The following is a 16,084-nucleotide window of genomic DNA, read 5'->3' on the forward strand; positions in this document are numbered from 1 at the left end:
GGGCAATGATCATTTCATAGGCTCTATCATCAGTTAGAGCATCAATCATAGCACAAATCTACTTCATAGAACCATTCCCTAGATTGTCCACTATATTGTATGTGCTAGAGAAATTTCTCCTAACCAGTTGATTGATCTGCTGTCCAGGTGATCTAGTGTTGAAAATATCAGCTGTATATAAATCTGAAGACTGAGGCCAGTTGTCACTCTAGCCATGGTTTCATATGACTGCTTTTCTGCACTCTTGAAACCAGTTCCAAGCAAACCTGTAGAAGCTGTCATTTACACTGAATTTTGCCAGCATGGCACAGGTTAGTTAATCAGACCCCTAGCTGCTGTGTTCTGTGACTAAGCTTTTAACACTGGGACTTCAGAGTCAGCCAAAACATGCTTAACCGTCACCTGGTGCTTGAAATTGCAATTGAACATCATAGCTACGTGGATTTTTAGGGTATACAGGAATATTTCAAGTGCTGAGAAGATCCCTCTTAAGGCAGCATGTCCCATGTTTAGTGAGTTCTTTAGAATGGTAAAGATTTTTTACTAGGGTGGGGAGAATACTGGTTTAAGGTATACCTACATCCTGAGAATTAAAACTCGGTACCATTTGCTAATTGGTATTGAATACCCACTCCAGTATTCTTGCCTGGAGAATCCCATGGTCAGAGAAGCCTGGGGGGCTGTAGTGCATGGGTTCGCAGAGAGTCGAACATGACTGAGTGACTAACACCTATTCTACTACACTGAGATACATGACCACAATGGAAATGTGATGCAAAATACATGCATACACATGTATATGATAGTCCAGGTTTCCATCTTGTCAGTGATGGTGTACTTGACAATGTCAATTCGCAGGAAAAAAATATCCAAAGTTTGCTCTGTGTATTAAAATATCCATTTAAAAATAGTTAGAAACAGCCACCAAACACCTGTAAGCATATGTGCTTATGCAAGCAGTTCTCTTTGGTCTGGAAAATATTCAAGCTACTGCTCTGTTTCATAAGTAACAGCAATTTGGGACAATCATGGATCGCTGGGCATCATCAACTTGCATTGTTATCTGTAGCACAATTTAATGAGCAAGCCTTAGTTTGATTACGGGCCAGTGCCTGCTACCTTAACTGCTCTCTTCCAGTTTGAGGACTAAATTTTATCTCATCATGTTAATATATTTGAGAAAATACCTAAACATTCTCAAGTGTTTTGCTTGCCATATTATACCTTCCCATCAAGAAAATCATATTACAGTGCTTGACGTCAGCTTAAAAATGTTCTCAAATGAGTTAAATAACAATTTCTGGACATAATAATACCTTCATTTTGGATATGATTTTCTAATCTACAGTGTTGTTTATATCAAGTGAATATGAGACTGTATTGATGACTATGATTTCGAAATACTTTGTAGGTTTTTCTGTGGTGTGTATATGTATATATGTATGTGTGAGAGATGTTTCAGAATGAGCGGTTATACTTTAGAAATTAAGCTTTTATCAGATATATCAGTTCAGTTCAGTTCAATTGCTCAGTCCTATCTGACACTGCGACCTCATGGACAGCAGCAGCACAGGCCTCCCTATCCATCACCAACTCCCAGAGTTCACTCAAACTCATGTCCACTGAGTTGGTGATGCCATCCAACCATCTCACCCTCTGTCATCCCCTTCTCCTCCTGCCCTCAATCTTTCCCAGCATCAGGGTCTTTTCAAATGAGTCAGCTCTTCCCATCAGGTGGCCAAAGTATTGGGGTTTCAGCTTCAGCATCTGCCCTTCCAAGGAATATTCAGGACTGATTTCCTGTAGGATGGACTACTTGAATCTCCTTGCAGTCCAAGGAACTCTAAGAGTCTTCTCCAACACCACAGTTCAAAGGCATCAATTCTTCAGTGCCCAGCTTTCTTTATAGTCCAACTCCATACATGACTACTGGAAAAACCATAGCTTTGACTAGATGGACTTTTGTTGGCAAAGTAATGTTTCTGCTTTTTAATATGCTGTCTAGGTTGAAGGCAGGAGGAAAAGGGACAACAGATGGTTGGATGGCATCACTGACTCAGTGGACTTGAGTTTGAGTAAACTCTGGGAGTTGGTGATGGACAGGGGGCCTGGCGTGCTGCAGTCCATGGGGTTGCAAAGAGTCGGACCCAACTGAGTGACTGAGGTTGGTCAAAACTTTTCTTCCAAGGAGCAAGTGTCTTTTAATTTCATGGCTGCAGTCACCATCTGCAGTGATTTTGGAACCTCAAAATATAAAGTCTCCCACTGTTTCCACTGTTTCCCCATCTATTTGCCATGAAGTGATGGGATTGGATGCCATGATCTTAGTTTTTTGAATGTTGAGCTTTAAGCCAACTTTTTCACTCTCCTCTTTCACTTTCATCAAGAGGCTCTTCAGTTCCTCTTCACTTTCTGCCATAAGGATGGTGTCATCTGCATATCTGAGGTTATTGATATTTCTCCTGGCAATCTTGATTCCAGCTTGTGCTTCATCCAGCCCAGCATTTCTCATGATGTACTCTGCATATAAGTTAAATAAACAGGGTGACAATATACAGCTTGACGTACTCCTTTCCCAATTTGGAACCAGTCTGTTGTTCCCTGTACAGTTCTAACTGTTGCTTCCTGACCTGCATATAGATTTCTCAACAGGCAGGTCAGGTGGTCTGGTATTCCCATCTCTTTCAGAATTTGCCAGTTTGTTGTGGTCCACACAGTCAAAGGCTTTGGCATAGTCAATAAAGCAGAAATAGATGTTTTTCTGGAACTCTCTTGCTTTTTTTGATGATCCAGCAGATGTTGGCAATTTGATATCTGGTTCCTTTGCCTTTTCTAAATCCAGCTTGAACATCTGGAAGTTCACAATTCATGTATTGTTGAAGCCTGGCTTGGAGAATTTTGCACGTTACTTTACTAGCGTGTAAGATGAGTGCAATTGTGCGGTAGTTTGAGCATTCTTTGGCATTGCCTTTCTTTGGGATTGGAATGAAAACTGACCTTTTCCAGTCCTGTGGCCACTGCTGAGTTTTCTAAGTTTGCTGGCATATTGTGTGCAGCACTTTCACAGCATCATCTTTTAGGATTTGAAATAGCTCAACTGGAATTCCATCACCTCCACTAGCTTTGTTTATAGTGATGCTTCGTAAGGCCCAGTTGACTTCACATTCCAGGATGTCTGGCTCTAGGAGAGTGATCACACCATTGTGATTATCTGGGTCATGAAGATCTTTTTTTTACAGTTCTTCTGTGTATTCCTGCCACCTCTTCTTAATATCTTCTGCTTCCATTAGGTGCATCCCATTCCTGTCCTTCCTTGTGGCCATCTTTGCATGAAATGTTCCCTTGGTATCTTTAATTTTCTTGAAGAGATCTCTAGTCTTTCCCATTCTATTGGTTTGGTTTAGTCACTAAGTCGTGTCCGACTCTTGCAATCCCATGGACTATAGCCCTCCAGGCTCCTCTGTCCATGGGATTCTCCAGGCAAGAATACTGGAGTGGGTTGCCATTTCCTTCTCCAGTTCCCATTCTATTGCTTTCCTCTATTTCTTTGCATTGATCCCTGAGGAAGGCTTGCTTATCTCTCCTTGCTATTCTTTGGAACTCTGCATTCAAATGGGTATATCTTTCCTTTTCTCCTTTGCCCTTCACTTCTCTTCTATTTACAGCTATTTGTAAGTCCTCCTCAGACAACCATTTTGCCTTTTTGCATTTCTTTTCTTTGGGGATGGTCCTGATCCCTGTCTCCTATACAATGTCACGCACCTCATTCCATAGCTCTTCAGGCAGTCTGTCTATCAGATCTAATCTCTTGAATCTATTTCTCACTTCCACTGTATATTTGTAAGGGATTTGATTTAGGTCATACCTAAATGGTCTAGTGGTTTTCCCTACTTTCTTCAATTTAAGTCTGAATTTGGCAATAAGGAGGTCATGGTCTGAGCCACAGTCAGCTCCTGGTCTTTTCTTTTTTGCTGACTGTATAGAGCTTCTCCATCTTCGGCTGCAAAGAATATAATCAATCTGATTCTGGTATTGACCATCTGGTGATGTCCATGTGTAGAGTCTTCTCTTGTGTTGTTGGAGAAGAGGGTGTTTGCTATGACCAGTGCATTCTCTTGGCAGGACTCTATTAGCCTTTGCCCTGCTTCATTCTGTACCCCAAGGCTAAATTTGCCTGTTACTCCAGGTATCTCTTGACTCCCTACTTTTGATTCCAGTCCCCTATTATGAAAAGGACATCTCTTTTGGGTGTTAGTTCTAGAAGGTCTTGTAGGTCTTCATAGAACCATTCAACGTCAGCTTATTCAGCATTACTGGTCAAGGCATAGTCTTGGATTACTGTGATATTGAATGGTTTGCCTTGGAAACGAATGGAGATCATTCTGTTGTTTTTGAGATTGCATCCAAGTACTGCATTTCAGACTTTTTTGTTGACTATGATGGCTACTCCATTTCTTCTAAGGGATTCTTGCCCACGGTAGTAGATATAATGCATCTGAGTTAAATTCACCCATTCCAGTCCATTTTAGTTTGCTGATTCCTAAAATGTCAACGTTCACTCTTGCCATCTCCTGTTTGACCACTTCCAATTTGCCTTGATTCGTGGACCTAACATTCCAGGTTCCTATGCAATATTGCTCTTTACAGCATCAGACTTTACTTCCACCACCAGTCACATCCACAACTGTGTGTTGTTTGGTTCCATCTCTTCATTCTTTCTGGAGTTATTTCTCCACTGATCTCTAGTAGCATATTGGGCACCTATTGACTTAAGGAGTTCATCTTTCATTCAGTGTCCTATCTTTTTGCCCTTTCATACTTTCATGGGGTTCTTATGTGTATGATGTACACACACGAAAAAAAGGGGTCCGTCTTTCTTCCTTCCTCCCTTTCCTCTTTCCTTCCCCTTTTTGCAGGTGGATATTCAACCAACACTGGTTGTTGAAGAGACTGCCCTGTGTGTGTGTTCTTTTCTCCTTTGTCAATGATTAGTTAACTGTGTTTGTGGGTTTATATCTAGGATCGTTATTGCATTCCATTGGCGCATATAATCTATCTTTATGCTGGTATCACGGAGAAGGCAATGGCACCCCACTCCAGTACTCCTGCCTGGAAAACCCCATGGATGGAGAGACCTGGTAGGCTGCAGTCCATGGGGTCGCTGAGGGTCAGACATGACTTGAGCGACTTCACTTTCACTTTTCACTTTCATGCATTGGAGAAGGAAATGGCAACCCACTCCAGTGTTCTTGCCTGGAGAATCCCAGGGATGGGGGAGCCTGGTGGGCTGCCGTCTATGGGGTCACACAGAGTCGCACATGACTGAAGTGACTTAGCAGCAGCAGCATGCTGGTATCATACTGCAGCTTTGTAATTTATTTGAAGTCAGGAAGTATGATGCCTCTAGTTAGGTTCTTTCAGCAGATCACTTTGGCTATTGTGGGTCTTTTGAGTTTCTATATGTATTGTGGACTTCTTTTTCTATTCATGTAAAATACTGAACTTCTACAACTCAGTAGCAGAAAAGCAAATAATTCAGTTTTTAAAATAAACAAAGGATGTTGTGATATTTTTCATCTATATCCTTTGTCATATCCTTTATAATAAACTAGTAAATCAGTAAATGTAGGTAAGTTTCTGTGAGTTCTGTGAGTTGCTCTAGCAAATTAATTGAACCAGAAGAGGGCGTTATGGGAAGCTCTGATTTGTAGCCAAATCAGACAAAAGCTGTGGGTAACCTTGGAACTCTATTACGTACAAATGCATTTAAATGGAGTGGGAGCAGTTTTGTGGGACTAAGAACTTAACCTGTGGAATCTAACACTATCTCCAAGTCTATAGTATTGAAATTGAGTCAAATTGTAGGACACCAGGCGGGTGCCACAGAGTTGCCTGGAGTGGGGGGAAAACCACCTCAGATTTGATAACTAGAAGTGTCAGAAGTGAAGTGTCCTGTGTGAGTGTGTCAGTAAGTAAAAATAGAGATGCACAGGAAAGAAAGACACAGAAGGGAAGAACTGGATTTTTGCCCTACACAGATGGAAAACTGGGTAGGATTTTTGCTAGTTAAACTTGAATGACATGTCTCCAAAGAAGACATATACATGGTACAAGAGTATATGAAAAATACTCAGTGTCATTCATTACCAGGAAAATGTCAATCAAAACCACAGTACAATATTACATCACACTTATAGGACAGCCATTCTTAGGAAAACAAAACAAAGCAAACGATAGACAAAATAACAAGTGTTGGTAAGATTGTTAAGAGATTCTTACACTGTTGTTGTTCAGTCACTGAATCGTGTCTGACTCTTTACGACCCCGTGGCCTGTGGTGTGCCTGGCTTCCCTGTCCTTCACTCTCTGGTATAACACTTAAGGGAAACAGTGCAGAGATTCATCAAAAATTAAAAGCAGAACTACCATGTGACCCAGTAATCCTGTTTCTGGTTGTGTCTCCAGAAGTCAGGATCTGTAAGAGTTGTATGCATGCATTACAGTGATATTCACAATAGCCAAAATATAGAAACAACCCAAGTATCTGTTGGCAGAATGGATAAAGAAAATGGTTTATGTATATACAAATAAAATGTTGTATACACACACACAGCCTTAAAAAGGAAGGAAATCCTGCCATCTGTGGCAACATGGATGGATGTTGAGGGTGTTAAGTGAAACAAGCCAGTCATGAAAGAACAAGCTGCATGCTTTCCACTTATATAACTCAAACAGTCAAATGCATAGAAGCAGAAAACAATAGTGGCTGCCAGGGTCTGTGGACTGAGAGTATTACAGAATTGTTCAATAGGTATGAAGTTTCAGTTATGCTAGGTAAGTAACGTCTAGAAATCTGCTTCACAGCATAGAGCCTATAGAGAACAATATAGTATTGTGTGCTTCAAAATTTAAGAGAGGAGATCTCTTGTTGTCTTCTCACCCTGTGTGTGTGTGTGTGTGTGTGTGTGTTAGTCGCTCAGTCATGTCTGACTCTTTGCAACCCCACAGACTACAGCCTGCCAGGCTTCCCTGTCCATGGGATTCTCCAGACAAGAGATCAAATCAGTCAACCCTAAAGGAAATCAACAGTGAATATTCATTGGAAGGACTAACGTTGAAGCTAATGCTCCAATACTTTGGCCATCTGATGTGAAAGACCAACTCTTTGGGAAAGACCCTGATGCTTAGAAAGATTGAGGGCAGAAGCAGGCGACAAGGATGAGATGGTTGGAAGGCATCATCGACTCAATGGACATGAGTTTGAGCAAACTCCCGGAGACAATGGAGTTCAGGGAAGCCTGGTGTGCTGCAGTTCATGGCGTTGCAAAGAATCGGACATGACTTAGCAACTGAACAACAATAAAGATTCTTTGTATATCAATTATACCTTTATAAGGTTGTTAAAAAATCAATAAGTTCTTATACATGGTCCCCGCCAAGAAGGAGTGAAGCCTAGAAACTTAATCAAGTAAGGCTGAGTAGACACTATTTCTGGCTTCAAACAAGACAAGATGTCTAGGTTGATTGGGAGAGAGGGTAGTAACTAGAAAGACATGTGAAAGGTGGTAAGAGGTTGTCTGGGTAAAGCATCAGAATCAAGGAAATCCAGGACAAGGCTAATAGGGCATCTTCTGGAGAAAAAGACAACGAAAGCAGATAGTCACATCAGCAAGGATTGATCAGAGTAGTTTTTGTCTCAAGTTTAAATTCTAGAAACAATAAACAGGAGGATTTTGACCTTTTCAGTTTGGCTCTTGATGGAAAAATTTTCTATTTGAAGAGGCTGTCAAATACTGATTGTTTTCACTGGTATTCTGTTCACTCTCACGTTATTAATAGGGATAACTAGAAGGGTATCAGGAGAAGGCAATGGCACCCCACTCCAGTACTCTTGCCTGGAAAGTCCCATGGACGGAGGAGCCTGGTAGGCTGCAGTCCATGGCGTCGCTGAGGGTCAGACATGACTGAGTGACTTCACTTTCATTTTTCACTTTCATGCATTGGAGAAGGAAATGGCAAGCCACTCCAGTGTTCTTGCCTGGAGAATCCCAGGGACAGGGGAGCCAGGTGGTTTGCCATCTATGGGGTCGCACAGAGTTGGACACGACTGAAGTGATTTAGCAGAAGGGTATCACCAGATCTAACACACAAAAAATGGACTCAAAAGAGAATTATAAGAGGTAGCTGAAAAAAATATGAGAAATTCATTGAATTTTTCCTAAGGTGACACAAATGTAATATTTGAAAAATTGTTTCATATGAATATTGGCTGAATTTGTATTGTTAACTGACTTCTGTCTGGTTGTATAACTCAAAAAGTGCTTATATATTACCTTGTTGTTGTTGTTTAGTAACTAAGTCGCGTCTGACTCTTTGCGATCCCATGGGCTCCAGTAGGCCAGTCTTCCCTGTCCTTCACTATCTGCCTGAGTGTGCTCATTGTGTCCACTGAATTGGTGATGCCAACCAACCATCTCATTCTCTATCACCCCCTTCTCCTCTTGCCCTCAATCTTTCCCAGCAGATTGTAAAACTAGCAGGTTGAAAAGAAAGCGATATGCCTTATCTTATATAACTTGTGCCTTCCATCTTACTTAACACTTTGAATTGTATTGCATTGGCTGAATCAATTAAATTTGCTAAATTTAATATTTAGCATATACATCATTAACTAAGATTACTAGTAATATCTAAATGCAGTGTAAAATCATTCACACCATGCTACTTGCATTTCATGTGACTGTACCTGGTTTACTGAGGCAATAGCTCAGTAGGATATAAACATGAACATTTTCTTTTTCACCATTCACTGCCTTTAACAAAATCCTGTGTAATAGCCTTTTTCCATGACATCATGGCATGTCTAAGGTTTCAGTTTCAAACAATTGAAGGTTACTCCCCTTTCCGATCAAGGAGAAAACAGGTGTGAGGATGACACAAAGTCTGATCTTTCTTCCCATCCTTCTTTACCAGGGCCTTGAAGTGGATAGCATAGGGGTGGACGAGGGTGGAGGTACTCGCACTTCCATTAGTTACACACCTTCTTCTTTCTCTTGGGGATCTAACTCTTCTGGGGCCATGGTAGAAAGGAGAATGGGGTAACCAAAGAATCTTCACATTTGTCTAACCTGGCCATGTATTGGTGATGAAGAGGCAACTCTGGCCCCATGTTGGCTCCATCAAGTTACCATGTTGGCTCGATCAAGTTACCCGGGTTTCCTTCTGGTGCAAACTATTTTTTTGGCTGCTGGTGGTATCCACACCTTGGAGCATCCCTACTACTCATATGGATGGTATTCTTAGAGGATCTATAGAAACTTCCCAGTGAGACACAAACTCTTCTTATAGCACCACCAATGGCTAGGCCCACTCACATTGAGCCTCTATCTTGCTTAGTGCATAAATGTCCAAGGTGGGACATGTTCTGTCTTCTCCCCTAAATTCATGTTCCTATATAAGAATACAGGAATCCTGAAGTTCTCTTTCACATGTCTGAGGACAGTGGAGACCTGCAAGGGAGTGATGGGGTTGCCTCCATCTTCTCCCCTGGCACAATAGAGCGGGGCTCTTCTTGCCATCTTCTTATGAATCCTTCAGGTAAGTGCTATTCTCAGAAATCTTTAAATGAAAATCAAACACCTGTGTCTCCTTCATTCTTACCCACAAGCTCCAAAAACAGGTAGTAGGCTCCCCCCACCTTCCCCGCTTTCCTGGAGTCAGCATTCCTAAAGGGAGAGTTAATCTTTCTCCTGGAAGTCTTGTTTTTGCAAGTCCTCATAGATAATCATGAAAAAGCTAAAAGAAACTTTTTCTGATTTTTGCACTTTACAGATACTGTTCTTAGAACTGAATAGATTCCTTTTACCTATCTCCATATATTTTTACTCTAAATCTATATTAAATAATAAAGCTATAATTTAAAAAGACAAGCAATAATCTACTTGTAGCAATGAGAAAAATTATTATAACAAGGAATTCTTGGCTTTAGATATCAGAGTGAATTCCTATTTTGAAGTTTACAATCTGACTAAAAGTCATTAAGATTTTTTACATGTAGAAATAGTGAAGAAAATAGTTTAAAAAGTTGTGTGTACAAATTAGTTCTAAATGCCTTTTAGAAAAAGGAAAAATTTTGCATTATGGCATAGTTATTAAATGTATGGAAATTTGAGTCAGAAGTATCTGGGTCCAGTTTACTAACTGTGTCCTTGAGCACGTCATGCCACTTTCCTAAGCTGTTTCCTCTATAAAATGGGCACAACAATCTCTAACTTGTATGATTATTATAGGAACCGAAGCAGACAATGTGCATAGACGTGTAAGAAGCTCTTAATAACAGTAGTTACCTTTGTTATTATGGTGAAAAACTTACCTTCTATGCTTGGTTTGTGAAAAGGCAGAATAACACAAGGATAGAGAGAAGATCTTCTAATAACTCTTCCAAATGCAGATATTTCTTTTTGAGAAAGATAAGATAATTCCTTTGCTTCAAATTCATAACTTTTCTTTTAAGGACTACTGATTTTATTTATTTAGTACAGAATCCCAGGAGTGAAACTGCTGGGTTGAAGGATATATACATATTCAATATTTTTTTAATTGGGGTACGGTTGCTTTACAATATTGTGCCAGTTTCTCCTGTATGATGAAGTGAATCAGCTATATGTATACATATATCCCCTCCGTCTTGGACCTCCCTCCCACCCATCTAGGTCATCACAGAGCAAAGAGCTGAGCTTCCTGTGCTACACAGCAGCCTTCCACTAGCTATCTATTTGCTTCATCCAAAGAGATATCAGGATAAGATAAATATACAAAATGTCTCTGAAACAACAACAACAATAAGTCTGAAATGGTATGGTCCATTAAGTCATTTGCTTTATATAACAGATGTATAGTCTTTCAGGTGAGATTCAGGAACAAAGTTCACTGCTGATGAGTTTGATACAATTTCAGTCCCAAAGGTATTGATATGGAAGACAAGTCTTAGATATGCTAAAACTCACAGCTTTAAGACCAAGGTCTACCCTAAGCGGTATGGGCTTATGTGGATTGGCATTACACCTCAAAACATGATGTGGGTATAAAACTATATATTTTCTAGGATCCTTTCAGGGTAGTCAAATTTCTATGACTAAGTGAGTGGAATTCTGCTGTTCCAAATTTAAGTTTCATTTTTGTCCATCATTTTCCTAAAGACAAGATCATCTCATCCAATCTCCAAATCTGAAGAACTATAAAATGTTTTTTCCCAGTCAGAGAAGACCCACTTAGAACTCTAGGATTTTGTGTCCCTGCTCTATCTAAATGAGTATTTTCAGTATCACTTAATTAGCCTTTCCTATCTATTCCTGTCTGGAAAATATACAAAAAGAACATCTTGACTCTCTATATTCCTTATTTTTACTTCCTAATAAGACAAATCTTTTGTCATATGTAGGACCCTACTACTCTAGAAAATGTGTGTGTTGTTAGTCACTTAGTCATGCTCAACTCTGCTTGCCATATTCCTCTGTCCATGGTATTCTCCAAGCAAGAAGATTGGAGTGAGTTGCCATCCCCTTCTCCAGGGGATCTTCCCCACCCAGGGATTAAACCTGGTCTCCTGCATTGCAGGTGGATTCTTTACTGTTTGAGCCACCAGGGAAGCCCCAATTTACTGGTCTTCAATAACAAAGAGAAAAATTTCTTTGGTAAGTTGTGATACCCCTTTCATTAATTCATTTCACAAAGTGAAAAGATTAATACAGTAATTGAGCTCTGTTTTGAATTCAGAATGACCCAATTTATTCAACGTGAGAAACAATTTAGACAAAAGAAGACGAATGTACTTGCAAGTGGAGAACCCCATGCATATTAATAATGATAAGCATGATGGTTAACACTTGCTGGTTTGGGCACTTGCTATACAATAGGCAGTGTTCTGGGCACTTTGCACATGTCCACTCAGTGGGTCCCTAGAAGTGGATACTAATCATGTCCTCATTTTATAGTGAGAAAACTAAGAAATAGAAATTTCAGTTGTTTACTCAGATTTGCCCAGCTGGTGAGTAATACAGACAATATATTGAAAGAGATGACATTAGTGGAAATATTTTGCCTATCACCCTGAGTTGTTAACATTTTTTAATTGCACAATGTACTTTCAAATGTCGTGATAATAATTCATGATAGCAAGTATGCTGTAAAATAAAATGCTTTAAAAATTATAAGAAATTTAAAAGGTTAAATAAATAACACATAATATATGTATTAAAGTGATGGAAGGAAGCTAAATATATTTACAATAAACAATGTTTAGGGTGTATGTGATTAGGATGTTGTGAGAGTACTCAATCTTCCCCTTTATAGAATCAGGGGAAATTCTGGCTTTAAGAGTCTCTGATTTCTACAAGCTCATTTGATTCAAGAGAAACAATGGTGTTTAGAAATAGCCACTTGTATATAATTCTCTACTCCTACTAGATAACCATCCCCACCCTACCCCCAACTCCAGGTTTTAAACTTGACCCTAATCATCCCTCCCCTCCAATTATTTTAGAAAATCGGAAAGTGAGTAGCCAATCTGGACCACTTTTCAAAACAGACTACTATTTGGATTAAATTTGTGTAAAAGGTTTATAACATTAACCAACATCAATTTCACAGCACTCAAGCACGAGAACTTAAAATGACAGCAATGCAAATGAGGGAGCAGCAGGCAACTGCAGAATGTTCCCAAGGAGAGAAGAGGGGCACAAGGTTGAGGCAAAGATGCAAGGAAGCTAGAGTCACAGTCATAAAACCGAGCAGGACCCTCTGGGGCCCTCAGGACCCACATTCCCTTACCTTCTCCCATTTATTATTTGTAGGAAATAAGTTTCATTCAACTTCCTTGACCTTCCCAGAGCTCCAAAGGGCATATTCAAGCAATTGCTTATCCAGGAAGGGAGGGAATGCTTCAGAGGAGAAGCACTTAAGAAATAATAGTGTAGTCTTGGGACAGGATCCCAGTTCTTCCTCCAGGAAGATACAAACATCTTTGAGTTCTCCTGCGGAGACTGAGGTCCTCACCAAGGTGGAGGATGGTCATTTTGAGCTGAGCACAGGATTCCTGGAGCACCACTCTATTACCTCACCACCAAACAATCAGGAGGAAGTCAGCACACAGTGGAAGATAATTAAGACTCTGATTGCTTTGGTTTCCCGGGAGCACCAGTGGTAAAGAATCCACCTGCAATGAAGGAAACATAAGATACATGGGTCCCTGGGTGGGGAAGATTCCCTACAGAAGAAAATGGCAACACACTCCAGAAAATCCCCATGGATGGAGGAGCTTGGTTGGCTAGAGTCCCTAGCCTCACTAAGAATCGGACTCCGCTGAGTGGGTTGCCATTTTCCTCCTCCAGGGGATCTTTCTGACTCAGGGATCAAACCCAAGTCTCCTGTGTCTCCTGCATTGCAAGCAGATTATTTATCTGCTGAGTCATCCGGAAGCCCACCGAGAACTCTGACTCCCCTCCCCAACTGATACGCCCTTTTAAAACTTTCACAGTGGAGCAGAATCTTCGGAGTTGGTTTTTGGACATAAGAATGTCATCTCTCCAGGTTGCCCATTTCCCAAATAAAGTCGTCTTTCCTTTGCAACCAGTGAGCAGCAAGCAACCAAACCTTAGTTTGCTAACATGACTAACAAAATAGTAGGAAAATAGTGGACTGATACATAAATGTATCTATACAACAATATTTATAATTGATGATGACGAATCAACTTTTTTATCATCTCTGTGGTTCTGAAGGGATTATCCTAACTTTTGAATGTGAAATCTAGTTCATTGTAATGTAGCCATTGACCAAGCCAATTCTATTCAAACAAAGGCATTTAATTTAAAATAGCTAAGTGTGAGCTTTGCAGCAATAATGTATTCATCAAATCAAAGTTTGTTTGCAATTATTACAGGAATATTAACTGAGATGACCCAGAATCTCTTCTAGTTAATGTTGTAGTCAAATTATCTTTAAAATGTTTTCATTCTGAAAATTATTTTATCTGTAAATAAAAAATAAATTTCTCACTTTATAATAACATAAGTTATAAACACTGAAATGTCCCTCATAAACCTTATTCAAATTATGGACATATTTATAAACCAAAGTTATAGTTTTAAAAATCATTTGTATTTTTAACCAAGAAATTTTTAAAATATCTTTTTCATAAATACATGACAAACCATGTTCACATATGGGACACACTTCCTCCGTCCGATGCATGCTATTAAGTTTTTATGAAAACCAGTATTCTCACAGATATGAAGTACTACAATGATTCACACATGCCATATTTATTGATTTATAAATTATAGATCAATCACAGATTGGAGGACCAGCTGCTGATTGTATGCAATTTCCAGTGTCTTGGCCTCTCAGGAACATTTACAGAAATATCAGTGTTATCACTAGAGTGGCGCATGCACTCATGCTCAGTTACTAAGTCACATCCCACTCTTAGCCCACCAGGCTCCTCTGTCTGTGGGATTCTCTAGGCAAGAATACTGGAGTGGGTTGCCATTCCCTTCTCCAGGGGGCCTTCTCTACCCAGGAATGGAACCCAGGTCTCCTGCATTGTAGACGGATTCTTTACCGCCTGAGCTATCAGGGAAGCACTCCCTGGTAACTGTGCTCTAATCTACAGAGAAAAATAATCAAATTAAGTTTTACCTTATCAGTTCAGTTCAGTCATTCAGTCGTGTCCAACTCTGCTACCCCATGAACCACAGCCTGCCAGGCCTCCCTGTCCATCACCAACTCCCGGAGTCCACCCAAACCCATGTCCATTGAGTTGGTGATGCCATCCAACCATCTCATCCTCTGTTGTCCCATTCTCCTCCTGCCCTCAATCTTTCCCAACATCAGGGTCTTTTCCAATGAGTCAGCTCTTCGCATCAGGTGGCCAAAGTATTGGAGTTTCAGCTTCAACATCAGTCCTTTCAATGAACACCCAGGACTGATCTCCTTTAGGATGGACTGGTTGGATCTCCTTGCAGTCCAAGGGACTCTCAAGAGTCTTCTCCAACACCACAGTTCAAAGGCATCAATACTTCTGCGCTCAGCTTTCTTTATAGTCCAACTCTCACATCCATACATGACCACTGGAAAAACCATAGCCTTGACTAGACGGACCTTTGTTGGCAAAGTAATGTCTCTGCTTTTTAATATGCTGTCTAGGTTGGTCATAACTTTCCTCCAAGGAGTAAGCATCTATATATTTGTGGAAATAAACTACTTGCAGCGCACCGTATTAGTACGTTACCAAACTGAGATTAAGAATTGCTGTTTGAGATTATACTCATTCTCTATTCAGTTTCTTGCCATCAATTTTCTTTTAAAAACAAGGCAGGATTCAGCTTATGCTTGCTATGTGAAGTTATTAAGTACGATGAAACAAATGAGTGCGTGTATATTAAAAATCCAGTTATATATATTTGAAACACAAGGAGATTACTAGTCCATGCTCAGCTAGAATTGGAAACATAGTTTTGTCCATTTCAATTCCTTAACTTTTCTCTAAAATCTGTTGATTAATAAATCTTAGAAATAAAAGCAAAATTTACTGGATTATGTAAGGCTTGAAATTCTTACAAACTCAAAAAACATTCACAGTTATTAAAAAGTTGAAAAAAATCATAAAATGATTTCTATAATATCTTCACTAAAATTTCCAAAAATTAGCATTTTACCATGTTTTCTTTAGGCTCTCTCTGTATATATGTTCTATATTTTATGTAAAATGTACATATATAAATTTGTTCAGAACCTTTTAAGAGTGGAGAGATTTCCCTTTACACTTCAGTTCTTCAATTTGTTTTCTCTTAAAGCAAAAACACTATCTTATATAACTGCCTAACAATGATAAAAATCAGGAAATTAATTTTGGATATAATACTATGATATCATGTACAGGGTTTATTCAAATTTCACTAATTTTCTTATTAATGTTCTTTATAAAAAAGATAAAATGTATTTTTGCATGTGTGCAAAATCTAATCCAAGATTCACCTTTAAATTTAATTGTCATAAAAAAATTTAATTGTCATGCATTTTCAGTC

The sequence above is a fragment of the Bos taurus genome, chromosome 9, assembly GCF_002263795.3.
Source record: "Bos taurus isolate L1 Dominette 01449 registration number 42190680 breed Hereford chromosome 9, ARS-UCD2.0, whole genome shotgun sequence".
Taxonomy (NCBI): Eukaryota; Metazoa; Chordata; class Mammalia; order Artiodactyla; family Bovidae; genus Bos; species Bos taurus.